This window comes from Triticum urartu, chromosome 4 (genome assembly GCF_003073215.2).
Source record: "Triticum urartu cultivar G1812 chromosome 4, Tu2.1, whole genome shotgun sequence".
Taxonomy (NCBI): domain Eukaryota; kingdom Viridiplantae; phylum Streptophyta; class Magnoliopsida; order Poales; family Poaceae; genus Triticum; species Triticum urartu.
The window spans coordinates 486,645,144-486,664,379 of record NC_053025.1 but is presented as its reverse complement, the minus strand read 5'-3'; positions in this window follow the sequence as shown (position 1 = coordinate 486,664,379).

Below are 19,236 nucleotides of genomic sequence, written 5' to 3'. Positions count from 1 at the left end.
GTCCCCGCTCGTGGCGCTTTTGGACTGGCCGCCTCGTCCCTTTAATTGCCATCTCTCTTTTCAGGCTGAGGCCGGTTGCATGTTCAGTACTTTGTTCAGGCTGAGGCCGGTTGCATGTTTAGTACTTTGGGCTTTTGCCCCCCTTTTTATTTCGTTCGAACTCTCTGTTCCTTTGTTGGATGCTGCCTGTGGTGGGCTTTATTAATTTAAAGCTGGACGCATCGTGCGTCTCCGTTCTAAAAAAAACATCATAGCACACTGAACTTGCATACAAAAAATTCATGCAGGCGGCACAATCAGGATGGAAGTAGTGGATCGCTACGGGAAGGGCTATGTTGAAACCAACGAAGTCGTACATAACGGTTCATCGTCTTTATCAATGATGGGGAAATATCTTGAATGTTGTGCAAAAAAACAGACAGACAACACAATAAGTTCTGCTAGCACATTAAGTTGACGTACAACCCTTTCTAAAAAAGTTCAGGTACAAAATTAGAACAGGTCACAATCAAATGTACTGGCATATCAGTGCTTCAAACCCATAGCTCGGATTTAACTAGTATCTGACAAGATTCAGTTGTTACATCAAATTAGAGCACATCCAGGCAGCCAGCCCTGCTCTTCTCCCAAAGAAGCAGTGGCCTCCGCCGCGCGATGGAGTAGGCCCTGTGCCATCCATCGTTCCGAGCAACACGGGGAAAGTTTGACGTTGACTCCTGTAATGGACGTCGTCGACAGACACTGGCACCAGCGGCGGCGACAGGACTTCGATTGATGGATTGACCACTTCTTCGACATGCATGAACACTCGATACAGGTACATCCCTAACGTGGTCCGCGATGGCCTTGGTGAAGATGAATAGTACAACCCCGGTTCCTGCACCGGTATCTCAACACCAATCACCTTCGGTATGGTGGACGGCTTCTTCATCCATGCCATAATCGTTAGAGCCCAGCTGTCTGGAGGAACAAACATACTTACGAGCTCACCTCCAAGGTCGTTGATAAGCCCGTTCATGGACTCGCTGTTCCAAGCACATCGAGGCATGCCGTGGAAGGTAAGCTTTGTTAAAAACTCAAGCTCAGAGGGCACCAAGCCCCATCCTGGGTGCCACCGATCAAAGCTCACTAGCGCGCCATCGCAGAACAAACGCCGGGAAGATTCGAATACACGATTGCAGTCGAAAGTTGTACAGAACCTGACGAAGAAATCAGCCGGTGGCAGACAGACTTCGATGAGCAAGTCACTTATTTGGATGCCGTGCGCAATGCCAAGAGCTTTGACAAGGTCGTCTGGCGAGACAGGAGGCCGGTCGCCGTTGATGGTTACCATCAACACTTTGCCGGCAAACTAGTCGTCAAGCGCCTCCATGCCACTGTTGAGCGACAGCACGCAGCGACCGAAGGCAGGACTAACCAAATTCTCGTGCATGCCCAATCAACGCACTGTCGTGATGCATGTAGTGGTCGTTCTGGTGCATCAAGGACGGCATGCAGATCGTTCCACACTTCAGAAGGGGAAAATGGAAAGGTAGAACGCAGCAGCAGAGGAAGATAACGCTAGCTAACGAGGCTGGGAGGGGATCGAGCAGGAAGTTAATGCTCCACGCCTAAGGGTTTTGGGAAAACCTGATTTTCATAAGGTGACTTATACTCACCTAAATGGAGGGAGTATTCCTTAACCAGAGAATGTTGTGTCTCCCACTCACGCGCTCAAAAAAAACTACGACACATTTTTTTATCTGTTTGCATAGGTCCCATCTATCAGGAAGGATGGGCACGTACACGAACAGGTACGACTCATTAGTCTACCCGCATAGCCTTTTCGTTTAGTCTACCTAGCCGTCTAATCAACTGCCTGCACGCCACTTCTCCCATTTACTTCTCCATCGAGAACCGATTCTCCTCGGCTTCTTCACTTCCCCTTCGTCTTCATTTGCATCCAAACCCCACTGCGTTCACATTGTTTTAACCTCTTTAAATAATCATCTACTACTTCAGTTAGACTAGCCATCTAATCCTAATTCTCCAAACCATAGCCCTCCGCTCCAGTGGTTCCAAATGGCGGAAGAGGTCGAGATGCAGGTTTTTAGCATACAACATGTCCTCATCGAAGGCTCGATGCGCATAGTTGCCACCGTCACCGTCCACCCAAGGGTTGTTCGGCAGTGGATCAACAATGTATCCAACTCCCTCGAAAAGGTAGAGACGAGGGTCATCAGTCTCGACGCAGAGTACACGGAGCATGCCCCTGGGAAGATCCAGCGCGCCGCCGTCCTTCAGCTGTGCCACGAAGATGATGTTTTGGTGTACCACATCATACACTCGCCCTCCATACCAGGTGAGCTTCATGATTTCTTGTCTCGGGAGGACGTATACTTCTGTGGGGCAGCCATCGAAGGGGACAAACAGAAGCTGGAGCCGTACAACCTTGATTTGAAAAGCATCGCTGACCTACAAACCAGAATCAAAATTCCTGTAGAAGATTGTGATAAACAGACACCATCCCTATTCGACGTAGAAAATTTTGTGCTCGGTACAAATCTTCAGAAGGGTGACGAGACGGTGGCATTAAGGTCGTCTGGATGGGAGAATTATCCCTTGATGTATGAGCGGATAAAATATGCTGCCCTCGATGCCCGTGTGAGTTTCGAGATAGCTGCAAGGTCCAAAGAGCTTGTTGCGAAGCCTTCTTCCACAGAGAATGAGAAGAAGAAGAAGAAGAAGAAGAAGAAAAGGCTGCACCAGCAGGAGGGCATTATGGATGGATGAACTATTTCCTCTCTTGTAAAAAAATTATTCCCTCTCGGTGTATATTGATATAGATGGACTATTTCGATGGTGTGCATGTCTTTGGAATAGAGTAGTAGCGTGGGTCCGCTTGACTATAAGGAACTATTTATCTGCATATATAGCTTTCTCTGCTACTCCTTCCAGTGATCGGTATGCAGTGCATGTGTCTGTAGACATGACAGATTGTCCATGGAAGTTCAACTACGGCGACCATCACGTTTCATCTCGCGATTCCCACGACGCCTCTCCAACCCACGGCACCACGCCCCCCGACGTGCGCCTCACCCCTCTCGGCCGCACCGCCCCTCTGCCTTTGTGTGCATGACATGTGGGCCACCTAAAATGCGGCGAGCATCAAGTTTCTACCACAGCCACCCGCGTTTCCCACGATGCCGCTCGAACCCATGAAACCACACGTCCCCCGACCTGCGGCTCACCCCTCTTGGCCCCACTGCCCCTCTTCCTACGGGAGCATTACATGTGGACCAGTCACCTATCGGGTCGACATGTTATTGACTCAAAGGTAGGTGTAGTAAGGCGCTGAAGCTCAGTCCCGACGGCCCTGAGAGGGTAATGTAACTCCTGCGCCAGGGCTTGTGGTGCTCCCGCAGCACGAACTCGTGCCAAACTCAATATTTGTTTCTTTACTATACATGCACACAATGATTTATTGGACATTGTAAACTCAACATGTGATGGGGAGCTCTAAATTTGAATTTCAAACTTATAAAACGAAAAGATTCAAAACAAATAAACTGGGAGAGAGGGAGTATATCATAGGATGTGTCCCATACAAAATAAGTCCCCTGGTTTTGTCACCGCGAAGATGCAGTTAGAAAGGAGCACAACGTCTTCTTACTCGTACGGCAACAAATCGGTCGCAGACAGCATGGTCCGCCTTTGACCGCCATGTGCAAGGTTCGTGCTATCTTATTCAATCTCACCGTGGTTCCATCGTACCAATTCATGCGGTGGCCCGTTGCATGGCTGATCCCAATGTTGGACAAAGGTTCTACGGGAACAGTGTCACCATTGTAAATGTTGTGCAAATTGATGTTGGTCCCCTCCCGTACATATGCAAGCCAATCTCCACTCGCACCGAGCCTAACCTGTGAAATAGTGGGCAGTGGGAGAATTAGGAAATGGACACGGAAGTAGTCTTTAGAATGCATTTACTACGTGATCAAACTCATCTTACCTGCTCATCGGAGGAAATCCGAGTGCCCCTTAATGTGGGCATCTCAAGGGGCGTCAACTTGCAACTACGGCCACGCCGCACTGGAGAGACCCCCAAGGAAACATCCTCGTGCGTTCCATGGAACATAAATATGCATTTGTATGAGTAGTTTATCTTGTGAGAGAAAAGGATGAATGAGGGAAGGCCTCTAGAGATAGAGATGGACACTACTACTACCAATGTGCTAGCCCGTGCGTTGCAATGGATCCAAAGTAGTAGAATAATACTTGTTCACGTGCTTGAAATATAAGCACTCTAGTTTTGATATACATGTGTTAGCAGACATGACAGCTTGTCCATGGAAGTTGAACCATGGCGACCATCACGTTTCTTGTTTCTACCACTGCCACACCCACACGCGATTCCCATGATGCCGATCCAACCCACGACACGACGTCCCCCGACGTGGACATGGATCCTCTGACATGGCTATCGCTACCTTGCCCTGCCTTTCCTTCGCTGATAGGTGGGACCCACGCTTATGGGTCCCACATGTCAGTGACAGAATGGTAGGATTGTTCGCGTCAGGGGATCCTCATCCCCCCGACGTGCCCCTCATCCCTCTCGGCCCACTCCTCCTCTGCCTTTGTGTGCATGACATGCGGGCCAGCTGAACTGCGGCGACCAACAACTTTCTACCACAGACACACCCGATTGGATGCGGTTTGCCTGCTCCGCTGCTGTGCTCCGATCCGTACTCCCGCACCATCGAATTTTCATCCAGCGGCTGTGACACATTTCGTGCCGGGCATCAATCCTCAGCTGGAGTACTTATGTACTACAGGTAGTACCCGCCGGTGTGGCCATCTACGCCTCGTAACGCCCCGACACCCAGCTATGGCACCCTCACCACGGCCACGCCACCATCGGCCAGTTCATCTCGAACGAGTGAGTCACGAACCACGCCACCACCATGAGAATGACATGTGGGCCAGCCGCATTTAAGGTCCGCATGTCATTGACTCATAGGCCGGGCACGAAGCCACTGAAGTTCGGTCCCGTGGGCTCCGAGAGGGAAATGTAACTCCTGCGGCAGGCCTTGTGGTGCTCCCGCAGTATGAGCTCGTGCCAAAACTGGAATTTGTTTCTTACTACTACCAACTAGTACTAGTAAGGTACACGTGCATTGCACGCATGAGATTCTGGTGGTTTGTGCATTATGCTTCTACATGTGGAGCTTTCTGGATTCTAACATGTGGCAAAATCTGGTGGAATGTAAGGTTAGACAAGTTTGATTAACTTAGGTGAGTGTTTGGTTCAAGCCACACCTTAGGCAAGCCACACTAAGGCCCCACATGACATACACACAAAAAATGTGGCAAGATTCCCTTAGGCTTGCCAACTTGTGGCTCTCATTTTGAAGAACTAATAACTTTGCCTAAGCTTAGTTGTTGCAAAGTTAGTCATGAATTAAGTTGAGCCATGGAGTCTTCTAGATTATACATGTGGCAGAATCTGGTGGATGATATCCAACAGCCAGTAGTGCTCGGATTTGCCATCTTTGTACCGTCGGATTGGCTTCATCCAACGACCAACTTTCAAAGTTTTTCACACACTATATAGGGGGCATAGATATAGATGTGCCGGTCCGTTGCAATGGATCCAAAGTATATCTATTTAGTGGAGTGCACTCTAAACACATTATCTATTTATTTTTCTCTACCCTTCCGTAGCCATGCAACCAAGCCACATAAGCTTCATGGGTGCCCCCACATCATATTATTCATACTACGTTGATTGAAAAAAGATAAATCACCGAAAACAAGATCTTCCCGTTTTTTGTTCCTACGATGTTGTGTCGTGCACGTACCTACTAATTGTATAGTGGTAGTACTAGTAATATAGTACTAGGAGTACAAACTTGGTACTAGTAGGAGTAGTACTAGTACGGAATGCTCCTACTCTATCAACGAGCCTCGTCTGACACCAAATTCTTGGCTTCTGTGCTACAGCTAGATCTTCCCCTCGTTTCTGTTTTCCAACCCGGCAGCGGGCGGGGTGTCGGTTTGCTCAACGGCGGTCCCACATGAAAGTGAAAATGCTAGGCAACACGCCTTCCCTAAGCTATTTGTCGTGCCGAACGGGCCGTGTTGTACTCCCGATTCCCGGGCGTGTGGGGCTGCGGCGCGAATGCGGCAGGCCTTTTCCTTTTACCAGCAATGTGCCCGTGCGTTGCGACGGATCCAAAGTAGTAGAATAGTAGTGTTTGTTCACAAACTTGAAAGAAATCACTATTGTTTTGATATACTCCTAATATATTACTCCCTCCGTACCTAAATATTTGTCTTTTTTGAGATTTCAAATGGACTATCACATACGGATTATATAGACATATTCTAGTGTTTCTAGCAAGATGCCCGCGCGTTGCACGAAGTTGATGGAAAAGGTAAGCACAACTTATAAATTGATGGATGGAGTACTAGTTACAGTGATGCATATAATTAAGCAAAGGGATCGCACATGTCGGTATTGACTGGAACAAGAATGCAACAGCACAATAAGAATTAAGGCCACGATGATGCGATCACAGTGGTGGTTACAGAAGGCAAGAAGAAAGATGGATCCACGAACGTACGACCTCCTCCTCCTCAACTTAGTGTGCCGGGCCACCGACCGGCGGCTAAGGAGCGGCGGCTTTTGTGGCGAGGTCGAGGTGCTTCTCAGCAAAGGCATCCAAGGCTTCCAACCGGTTGAGGAAGGCCAAAGTCGTAGCATCCTTACTGGCCTTGTAGATACCTATGTACATGATTTGCTCGTACACATGGATGTGTAGGTCGACGAATTCTTGAAGGGCGAGGCGCCTCGCGGCGAGCGCGACCTCCAGGTGGACATTCTTCGTGGCTTCGGCGGGCAGTCGCAGGGCCACTAGTGCTTGAAAGAGGTTCCGGCCATGGAGGCCGATTAGGGTGGCAGGCAATGAGGAGCCCGGGCACACGGGCTGGAGGAGTACGGCGATGTCGTCCGCAAGCTTCTTGAGGACGGTGAACTTGTTGCTGGTGGCAACGATCATCTAGTCCAACTGAGAGTCGTAGTTGGCGTCGACGGCGGCCATCCACCAGCCGGTCTCCAACACCTTGTGGAGACAATCCTCGGCGCCATGCCGCAGGCTGGCGTCGTGGACCATCTGGCGCAGCCGCTGGCCGCTCACGCGCATCGCCGCCATGGGTCTGGAGTGAGATATTTTGCGCTTAGTGTAGGTGCTTATACAAATGCTTAGGTGCGTACAATGTGGTAGATGCATTGGAATGGAGGGGCGCCTTTATATGAGGGCAATGAGGGCAAACTGCGTTGCATTCACATTGTGCAGCCTCTTTTCCTGGACCTGCTCCCATTACTTCCCTCATGCATTAATTGAAGGAGGATGCATTGGCCGTTCAACATATCAGGAACCGCTACTCCCTCCCTCGTCTGCATTAAAGCCATATTGGGAACTGCGCCGCCCGCTGTCAAATCGAATACTCCCTCTCTATATGTACCACCTTTTTTTAATTTCAAGTTTTGCTCCATGGCGTAATCCATCGATACTACTACTGTACTAAAGTGGAGTATATACATTTTTTAAAAGGCTAGAGGACGGGGCAGTCTAGCTCGGTCGGTTTCATGAGAGGTGAGGGCCTTTGTGATTTGACGGCTCATTACTGCTGTCAAATCGAATAGTACTGCGCCGCCCGCTACACGCCTGGCGCCTCCATTAAACCCCTCCATTAAACCCGCATGCAAATGGAGAATCCTACTCTGGCCACACGTCCGTTCATGAGTGGGACGGAATTAAACGCAACACCGGCCGAACTCCTCCCGTCCACCCTCAGTTTAAACGAGGCTAGACGCCGGCCAAGATCCTACCGTCCGCCCTCTATTTACACGAGGCCAGACAGACAGCGGGAAAGAATCGCACCCCTCCGCCGCTCCCGCATCTCCTCCTTCACCATTTTCTCCACTCTTCTGATGGCTTCTGATGAGCCATTCTCCGGCATATTCCCCGGCTGGGTGGCCCGCCGAGCCCTTCGGATACGGGCGAGGCCGCTTGGTGCTTCACCAACCTTGCTTGGCCCGACGAAGCCAGTTGCCGCCCCAAGCAGGCGCGTGGTTCAGCAACTCGCCGCTCCAGTTCAGCTCGATGAGGAGTGGCGAGTTGCTCCACGCCGGCACGGCGGCGAGCACGCCAATACGGGCGCCATCGCTGACGCGTCGTACCACGCCACCAGTGTCTGCGGTGGCCGCGCCTCCCATGTCTGTGGGCGCGCCTCCCGTGCCTGCGGCAGCCCCATGCAGGCAGAGACAGAAGCCGTGTGCGTGGAGAGCGACGAGTCGGTGGCCAACTTCTTCGTGTCCGCCGCCATCATCGAGGAGAAGTAGAACACGGGAGGCCGCCGCCACTTGGGACCCATGAAGGCCACCGCCAAGGCAACGACCGCGGATTCAGGTGGTTTCTTTGCTGCTTCTTCTCTTCCGAGGACCTTCGTCGACCCCGCAAGTGTCTGACGGACATGAGGAAGACAAAGGGGTCCACGGGCGGCCATTTAGAACTAAAATAAGTCTAGATACATCCATTTCTAGGACAAGTATTTCCGGATGGAGGGAGTATCAATTATACAAGAGAGCCGGATTGGCACCTCTTAGTTCATGTAAATGTAATGAAATCCATCATGTTTATATGAAGATCCGGCTTTTTTATACGAAATCCTTCATGCTTATATGAAATCAGTCCGTGTTTGCACGAATTTCATCTGGTTGTCTAGAGTTGTAAAAATGTATGCCGCTAGCGTTTGATGTCGTCCTCCGCTTAAGGAAGCAGGAGGAAATTTGTCGGCTGCCGTTGGAGATGCTCTTTATGCTAGAAATAATAGAGTGACATCCAATCCATTTGAGTTAATTGCCTATATGATTGTCCCTCTATAAAAAGTTAATTGCATGTACAGTGTACATGTGACTTGCAGGGTCGCTACAGCTTCATATAGAAAGTTAAAAAGAAAAAGTCCATCCTTAATCTTGTATTCTAAGTACTCTGTGGGTTCCACTGTCAGTGCAGTAGCGAAAGAAGTATATATTAAATAAGTAGAATAATATATAATATAAAAATATAAAGTTAAAAGACAGAATTTGAACTCATGTCATCGCATTGCGAGCATCCAGCGCTAACCAGCAAAGCACATTTTTGTTGTAGACCATGCTGGAGATATATCTCCATGTCTACTCTTATATATACTCCATTCGTTCCTAAATATTTGTCTTTTTCAGATTTCAAATGGACTACCACATACGGATGTGTATGTAGACATATTTTAGAGTGTAGATTCACTCATTTTGCTTTGTATGTCTTTTCAGGAAGGGGTCAGATTTGTCCTTGATTTATTTACGAGGTATCCAGATGGCATTGCACCACCAAGAAAAGAGGGTAACATCAAAATTATGGACTACTTTTTTGAGTATGTTGGTAAGGTCCAGTCATAGTCACTTGTTGAAATCTCTAAAAAGACAAATACTCCCTCCGTCCGGAAATAGTTGTCATCAAAATGGATAAAAGGAAATGTATCTAGATGTATTTTAGTTTTAGATACATCTCTTTTTATCCATTTTGATGACAAGTATCTTCGGACGGAGGGAGTAGAAAACAGAGTTGGTGATGATGGTGTGCGTGCCATCCTGCAATATAGGCCGTCGGATTTATATCTAATGGATAGGAAAGAAACTATGGCAATTTTGCAAAAATATACCCACACGTCTCTCCACATTCGCAAATAAGGCCTTCCCTCGCTCAACCTTTTCTCTCACAAGATAAACTACTTATACAAATGCATCTTGATGTTCCGTGCAACGCACGGGCAGCTAGCTAATTTCTTTTAAAATAGTTGCTGCGATAATTGGGTTGAAGTGATATATTTTATGTCTGCCCCGAATGATTTCAGATTCACTAGTAGTAACAAAGAAAAGGTTGCCTTGTTAATTAACAGAAAACAGGATGAAAACTATCACATGAGGCCGGTGAAAACAAGGCACACTGGGTTCAGCATCATCGTCACTACAGTTGTGCGCGCGCGAGAAATCTACATATCGAGGGGGCTACCGAGCGAGGCACCGAGACACAATGTTTGAGAGAGAAACCAATTGACAGATTATGATTAGATCGAGTTGTCACCCTTCTGCTGTCATTGTTGGGGGGGGAGGGAGAGAAAGACGTATCGAGAGTGTGTGCGGTAGGCACAGAGGCACAACTAGCGAGTGTGTGTGTGTGTTTGAAAGAGGAGTAGATACATTATTATCAAGATCTATGTGCTACCCTACTCCTTCGGTGCCGGGTAGTGTGTGTGTGTGTATGTTTGAGAGAGAAGCCAGTTGATAGATTAGTATCAAGATCGAGGTGTCACCCTACTCCTTCTGTGTTGGGAAGTGTGGGTGTGTGTGGGGGGGTAGTGACACTCACATATCTCTACTCTTATAAAAAAACAGAGTTGGTGATGATGGTGTTCCCGCCATCCTGCAATATAGGCCATCCGATTTATATCCGACAGACAGGAAGGAAACTATGGCAATTTTGCAAAAAGATACCCACACCCCTCTCTGCATTTGCTAATAAGGCATTCCCTCATTCATCCTTTTCTCCCACAAGATAAACTTCTCATACAAATGCATCTTGATGTTCCGTGCAATGCATGGGCATCTTCCTAGTAGGGAGAAGGAGTTTGTGTGACACATATCTAGCTATATTAAAGGATAGGTAGATAGCATATGTGTGAGAGACATTATTATACTTTGAGACATTAGTGGCTGTGGGTGGGTGGAATTAAAGGGGTGGGCGTGTTAGACATAGAGAGCGTGTGTGTTTCTGTGTGAGAGACTTGTAGGACGGGGTAGAAAGACGAATTTAACCCTGACGGAGGGAGAGAGATACACGAAGTGCGCGTGTGTGATTCCAATGCCCATAGGGAAATGAGATATGTATGCGTGTGAGAGAGATTGCACAATTCATTCACGTATCACTATCTGGTGATCGTGGACGTGCATCGCTTGAACATAAGTCAATATCTACTTCGTATCGTGGCCAAAGGTACAATATCGATTCAACGCTATAAAGATTGGACACTCACATATCACATTTTTTTCTATTTAAATAAACCTTTTCAGTTGTGCATGCCAAAGTTACAGTGATGTTTCTTCAAACAACCAATGTAGCTATCATGTACATGCACCACTGTTACTCTTGCATTCAAATTCATTAGTCTTGGATGATTTAAGTTTCTATTTTGAAGTAATATATGTAATATTCATATATGAATTCAACGGGTACGCAATTTATGAAATGGAGGCTATGTAATCATATGAGGTAACACTTTTAAGTAGTTGACTACAATATCCATTTCTTTTTGTGCGCCTCTACACTAACACGTCAATGCATTATGTTTAAAGTAAATAACCAATGGCACTAAATTATCTATTTACACCAGAAATACATAGGCTAAGCGTTTGATCCCTTTTTTTGTGAACGTGCCACTACACCCGTACGATTGGCCGCACCCGTGTGAACGTCCAAGTTATCGGCGCATCATCTCGAGTTATTGCCTTTTTTCTGGGGTGGACTTCACACCAGTTATTAAATGCTGACGCGTGCCTCGTGTACACAGTCTAGCATGACCTTCCCGCTAGCACGGTCCAAAATTAGTTGAAACTGGATACGAACGATCCCACGGGCGGCAAAATCTCTCGCCTCCTAAAATTTCCGCCACCTTAGTCTTTAGCATGCGAAATCCCCCTTTTGTCCTTGGTGCACGGAGACCAATAGTTACAATACCGCCCTCATCTACATGATAGGTCAGGACTGCTTTGGTAACTTCTGGTTCCCCCACTACACGGCACCCCCATTTCCTCTCCCCCTCCCACAAAAACGACTAACTCCACAGCACCAGAGCATCTTACATCACGCCGTCCGTACTTCATCGCCCTTTCTCCCCTCCCCTCTCGAAACCCTAGACTGCTCATCCACCGGCGTACCATAACCCATTCACTGCCACCGGCGTCCACCTCGCCGGATCTGGTTCTGCGACCGCATCTACCTCTCCCACCTCCCCTAGAAACAAGTAGACTGCTCATCCACCACTGTACCACAGCCCATTCAGTGTCGGCCTTGTCCACGGCACCGGATCTGCTTCGCCAGTACTCCCGTCAACCGCCGCGCATCTGCAGTGGCTCATTCGTACTCCCCACCGGAGACGCTTCGTCCACACCCCCCAGAGCCGCCCCACCGACGCCCCCGTCGATGGGCTTTGATCCTCTTCGCCGACACCTCCCTCAACCCTACCGGAGCCGCTTCGCCGACACCATCGTCAACCCTACCGGAGTAGCTTCGCCTATACCATTCTCAACCCTACCAGGGCCGCTTTGCCAACTCACAAGTCCACGGCCTCATATCCGCTTCCTCGCACCCTCATCCAACCTACCGGAGCAGCTTCTGACAACCCGTCCACGGCCATAGATCCGCATCATCGACACCACCCTTAACCCAACCACCGGAGCAGCTTCTGACGCCCCATCCACGGCCGCAGATCCACATCGTCGACACCATCCTTAACCCAACCACCGAAGCAGCTTCTGACGCCCCATCCACGGCCGCAGATCCGCGTCGTCGACACCATCCTTAACCCAACCACTGGAGCAGCTTCACCTATGCCCTCGTCCACGGCCATAGATCCGCTTCGCCCACACCGTAGTCCACCCTACCGGAGCCGCTCCACAAACACCCTACTCGACGGTTCTAGATCTCCTTACCGGACCCCGATAGCCAGCGCAGCGTCATCACCCTCGATGTTTCTAACCTGATTCCCACCGTCTGGAGAGATGCCAAGCACCGGCCACGGCCTAGGTACTTGTCACCTTTAAACCCGTCCAGCATCACCTGCCCGATGTACTTCAAATATACTAACTGGTCACTGTTACCTGTTATGCAGCTGGCAAAAACTACAAGGACGATGTTTCTTCTCGATCTAACAGCTTGGCCAACCAAGATCCTGGACTGAGGCATTGCTATGATCTTGTAAGAGCGTCTCTCTCTCTTGTATTGTTCTGTGCCTGTCAGCGTGCTTTGCTAGGATTTTCAACCAGTAATCCCTTTGTGGAGACAATGATTTCTACTACTGGCTGCTAAATTAGATATGTAGATGTCATACATGATACTACCTCGTACCTCCGTTCCTAAATATAAGTCTTTCTAGAGATTCCACTATAGGCTACATACAGAACAAAATGAGTGAATCTACACTCGAAAATGCATCTATATACATCTGTATGTGGTCCATACTGGAATCTCTACAAAGACATATATTTAGGAACAGGGGCAGTACATTACACAAAATCATAGGTGGCATGTAGGAATTCCAGTGCACTACATTAGGCTCCCTTAGAGTGCCTGCTAGTCCACCATACAGAGTCATGGCTAATTTATGGTACGCACACAATCGTTAATTGGTGGTTTAAATATGCCCAAGGGATATGCAATGTAGTATCATGTAGAGATGTCTGAAATTAGCCGTGTGAACTTGCAGATAGGGTTACACAATGAAAAAGTACAAGATGTATGTGGCAATTTCATGGAACATCGCAAAAAAAGGAGAGGCAGTGGTGAGGCTATACAGTGTGCTATGGTACGTCACTCCTCCATTGCAATCATCGTGACATGTTATTTGTATGCCAGTTCTATTAGCTAAGTTTCTTAGGGACGGTTATTACGAGTTATCCTAAGAAAATAAGCACCTGTGAATATAAGCTCCATGTAATAAGCCAACAAGTTCTTTTCATTGCGTTTTCAGCTTATCTTTGGTATGATCAGTGGAAAGTCTAGATTGCATTATATTTTTTTCATTTTGCTGCCCATATGGAAATTAATTTGACTTGCAAACATCACAAATTGAACCCAGTGTAGTAATTAATATGATAGGAAAACAGACCATCACTATTTGCTCAAAATGCAAATACAAAGATACCATCTACTTGGCACAATCTACTTTGGTCAATGGTTTCCATAGAGATCCCATTGCCTAATTTAAACAAAGAACGCATGACCCACATTTAAATGAAGAACAATTATTTATTGAAATTCGATGGTCCAAGTGGCTGGTTATTATCGTATAGCAGCACCACCTGAAAGCATCATATAGCAGCAGCAACAGCTCATAGCAACTCATCATACAACAACAGCAGTCTGCAATTCATCATATACCAGCAGCAGCTCATAGCAATTCATCATATAGCAGCAGCAGGAGCAGCTCATAGCAATTCATCATATAGTAGCACCAGGAGCAGCTCATAGCAATTCATCATATAGCAGCAGCAGCTCATAGCAATTCATCATATAGCAGCAGCAGGAGCAGCTTGTAGCAACTCATCATATAGCAGCAGCAGCTCATAGCAATTCATCATATAGCAGCAGCAGCTCATAGCAACTCATCATATAGCAGCAGCAGCTCATAGCAATTCATCATATAGCAGCAGCAAGAGCAGCTCATAGCAATGCATCATATAGCAGCAGCAGAAGCAGCTCATAGCAATTCATCGTATAGTGGATCAGAATGAAAATTTGGCAAAAAATCAGAGGAGATCCTCACCTTGTTGGATGAGCTCATCCTTCAACAACACCTCAAGGCCATGGCCTGGGAGGAGGGGAGGGGGAATAAGGTGCCTTCTGCCGCAGTGTGGCATCAACCGTAGTTGTGCAGTGCCCGCCGGAGTAGTGCGTTGGACGAACCACAGTGGAGCAGCTGCTGGAGACCATGAGAATGAGGGGTGGTGCCAGAGGGAGGAGCAGCCAGGGAGATTTGCCCCTACCCACCGGCCATGTAGCCTAGCTAGACATAGCATCGTCAAGGACTAGGCCAGATGGGACCAGTGGCGACGGCTCGCTGGAGGAACCCTAGTGCTGCAGGCAGGGGATCGAGGTAGAGTGAAAGGGGAGAGGAGATGCAAGTGGGCAGGGCAATGAATGCTTGCATGTTTGTTTTTACTTGAGGGTCAGGTGTGACACGGGCATCAGCAGTTTCATTTTGAGTGTAATATAGGCAGACAACAGAGTCATTTCACTATTCCCCTTCCCTTCAATTTTTAGTGAGGTTCTACCCGAAACACCCCCTTCCAAAGCGAAATTAGTTAAGCCCAAGCCCATAACTCAAAAATGACTTCTTTACATCTTTTATGGCTTATTTTGACAATATACCCTGAAAAGGCGGAATCGAACTGGCCCTTAACCTGCAATTCAATTGTGCGTGCAATGATGAATCACTCCTGCCTGCTATCTGTACATTTAGGCATCATCATACATGGCATAACCTAATACATGTGCATTCCATTGTAGAATCTGGAATATGCAATGTTTATGTTAGTTCATACGTTGCACATGATGTTTAAATGCCCCTTAAATCTGGTCAGTCAAGTGATGGTCTTTAAGCCTCCTTCTCTGCTTCTTTTCTTGATATGTATGATTTGCTCACACATCTATTCAATTGCTTGTTTGCATTAGCCAGCCATACTAGGACGGTTTGCTTTGATTACTTGCTGTTCTTGACCTAACACTCTAACAGAGCTTGTCAACGATTTAAACACTAAGGGCTGCTGTAGTGGGGCCTTGTCTAACTCATAGGTGACATAAAGGTTTGGCTGTACACTACAGTAGGCTCTCCAAGAGTACCTAGAGATCCAGTTCGAAGGTATGCCTAGTTTTTACATAGTGTAGACATAGTAAATGCTCATTTCATTGTGTGCAAGTGCAAGAGATGCGACATGTTTCATTATGTGGTGTTGTTTTGTTATAATCTCATCCTTTTGTGTTCACAGACTGGAAAGTATGCATATTTATCTTCCAAGGAGATGAGTAACTAGTTTGTGTCACCTTGCAGAGGGGGTGCCATGAAGATAAGATTGAGGATTTCCAAGTACAAGATGTTAGGAAGGAGCCTTGCAAGAGAAGTAGGAGCTGCGCTGAGCCTCTTCAACCTGCTAAGGTAAGTCACTGTATGCAACTCAACAGTTCAATTCCTTGTTTGTTTCAGGCATAGTTAATTTTCTCTTTTCAATTGCTTTATTTGTCCTCAGTGAATGAGATGCCCAAATAATCATGCCTGATGTTCGGTACTTGTATCACTATTAGTTGACATAATTAAAGGCCTTACCATTTAATTACTCTGCCGAAGTGTGCTTGAAGCTTTGAAGTCTATTAACCAACTATTATTGCATGAGGCTCACAATCTAGTTTATACAACGCTAATGATTGCATAGTTTTTCCTGCTGTAGTATGTTTGTATGAAACCCTCTGATGTTCAGTATGCTCCCTAAGACTTTAATTGAGGCACAGAATGGCCAACTGCTTGCTTACTTATATGCAACATGCTGTCTAAATTTGTAACTTGTCTGTGTTTTCGATTAGGCCCCAACATCATGCTCCTCTGGTGAGCTAAGAGGGATTTATGTATGCAGGTTGCACAGACTATCTTTTTTATAATTTTTAAAATATCACATGCTTATGCTTCATTGCATGTAACATTTTTTTGGAAGTGACGTGTAACATTATTGTTAGTCCTGTTTTGCCATGTAGTACAAAATAGTGTCATGTTCGCTTCACTATTGTAACTATATTTTTGCCCTAGTCATGTGTACTTACAGAAACATTTCAGGATGAAGTGACATCAACACAAAGATCTGGGAGCAGTGCGACATGGCCGTTACTGAATGATTATGGATTGGAATTGGAATGTGTTGATGTTCTCGGGCATCAACTAGAGGTGGCAAGACAACGTGTACATGATTGTCAACATATAATCAACAAGTTGAGACTGGACATGAAAGTATTAGATGCAGGAGTCAAAAAATGAAACAAGACACTGAGGTAACCATGAAGGAATTGGAGATTTTGTAGACTGAAATTTTTGCTATCTGAATCCGGCCAATCCTATTTTCTGAAGAGATTATAGTTCAAATGGAGTTAAGTTGATGCGCGTCCATGATGTATGAGCTGTATTTGCCCAGTGTATGTAATTTTCTGTTTGTGTATGCTTTATTATCACCTGTGCCGAATGATAATGCCCAGTGGGTATAATCGGCTATAATTTCTTTATTGTATAGTGTAGGATTATTCTACCTTTCTATGCCTTGATCTCTTTGTTGTATAGTGTATGCTTTTTAGAGGTGATAGTATTGAGTAGGATAATTCTTTGAATATTCTATATCGTTCAAACGGGGGCCAACTCGCCCGACCATGGCCCTTCACGGCCCGTCAGATCCATGGGCCTTCTACGTCTCGTAGAATCCATGGGCCTTCTACGTCTTGTAGGATCCATGGGCCTTCTACGTCTCGTAGGATCCATGGGCCTTGTACGTCTCGTAGGATCCATGGGCCTTATACGTCTCATAGGATCCATGGGCCTTCTACGTCTCGTAGGATCCATGGGCCGCCGACTCATTTATGGGTCTTGTACGGGCCTTTAATGGGCCGTAGACGGGCCTTTAATGGACATCATACGTTTTATGGGCTGACCATAACGGGCCGTTAATAGGCCGTATTTGGTGATGCTATGAAAATGGCCCAACAGACTAACGGTCCACAAACGGGCCGACTGTAACAATGGGCTAAATTTGGCCCACAAGCAGAAAATGACAGTAACGGGCCGTAAGTAACCGAATGCTGCAAATGAGCCCAAGAATAAATGGGCCCTCAGAAGGCCGAAAGTTAACTTGGGCTAGAAACGGCCCAACGGAATAATGGGCTGTTAATGGGTATAAAGTGATACACTGTTCATTACGGGCCAGTTTCACCACGGGCCGTTAATGGGTGTAAAGTAATACACTGTTCATTACGGGCCAGTTTCAGCACGGGCCGCTAATGGGCCAAGAGTTACAAAGGGCCTCATATGGGCCGAAAGACGTCATGGGCTATACATGGGCCAAAAGTGAAAACAGGCTGGAATCATATTGGATGGCCCAGATGACGCTACTGGGCCTAATTCAGATAGGGCGTAACAGGCCTTGGGTTAGCCGGCTGTAAATGGGCTATATGCGAATAGGCCGTTAACAAGCTTTCCATGGGCCGGCCCGCCAGCTTTTGACCAAGTCAAATGGGCCGGCCTTTTCACAGGAATGGGCCACTGTTGGGCCGTGCCACATGTCGACGTATCGTAGGCACCTTCTGTCCAGTGAGTGGATGACATCTGTCCCAACGATGAGCCGGCACATGTTTCCTCTAGCCAATGATGATTTTACACGTGGAAAATCCCCATTGGTCGGGGCTATTAACGGGTTATCGGATCCAAAACCCGACCCGATAGCTTAATGGCGTTCCATTATGGTGGATGCCATGTGTCAGTCACCCTTGATGAAAGCACTTCTGTGATGCGTGATTTATCGTCATGGAAGTGGACACTTCCGTGATGATAATTTGGGTAATGTCATGGAACACTTCTACGGCAGCACATGTATGACTATCTTGATCCTGTCACAAATTTGTCATGGATGTACATGCATGACAAAAAAACGCGACCTACTGTGGCAAACACGTATCATCACGGAAGTGTATTTTTTTGTAGTGAATATGAAAGCCATTGGCTTATTTTTTTAACTTGGGGTATGATTACGACCGCGGTATTGCAATTCTCTGTCTATGATATGTGTCACTGTTATAATAATCTTAATTCCACACATACTCTGAACATGATTGTTTATTTTTGTCCTTTTGGTCTCCAATTTGAATTGTTGCAGCAGATGCAAATGCGCTGGCCTTCATGATTCCAGGACCTGGAATCATACTAGCCGATGGGTGGTGGTTCATCGCTCGTTCAGCTGACGGCGATCATTTGATGTTCATTCGCACGTAGCAAATTGACCAAACCATTACATCAAACCACATGCAGTACAATGCCTGGGGCGTTCATGACATTGATGGCTATGGCTGCTCCGTGTTCGAGAAAGATCCCAGCTCTGTTGGGCCAGGCGTATTCAACTGGAGGCGGGTTTACAGCCTCGGCAACCACTCCATGTTCCTCGGTCTCAATTATCCGATCATCCAACCAATCATCGGTCATATCACCGGCGATGATTACCGTGCTATGCAACTTCCATTCGCCAGGGGGGACTGTGTTTACACATCATACCATGGGTTTCATGAATCACCATGTCCAGAGATTTGTCGACACAACTTGTTGCCAGATAATCTTCAATGTGTGAAAGGCATCAAGCTT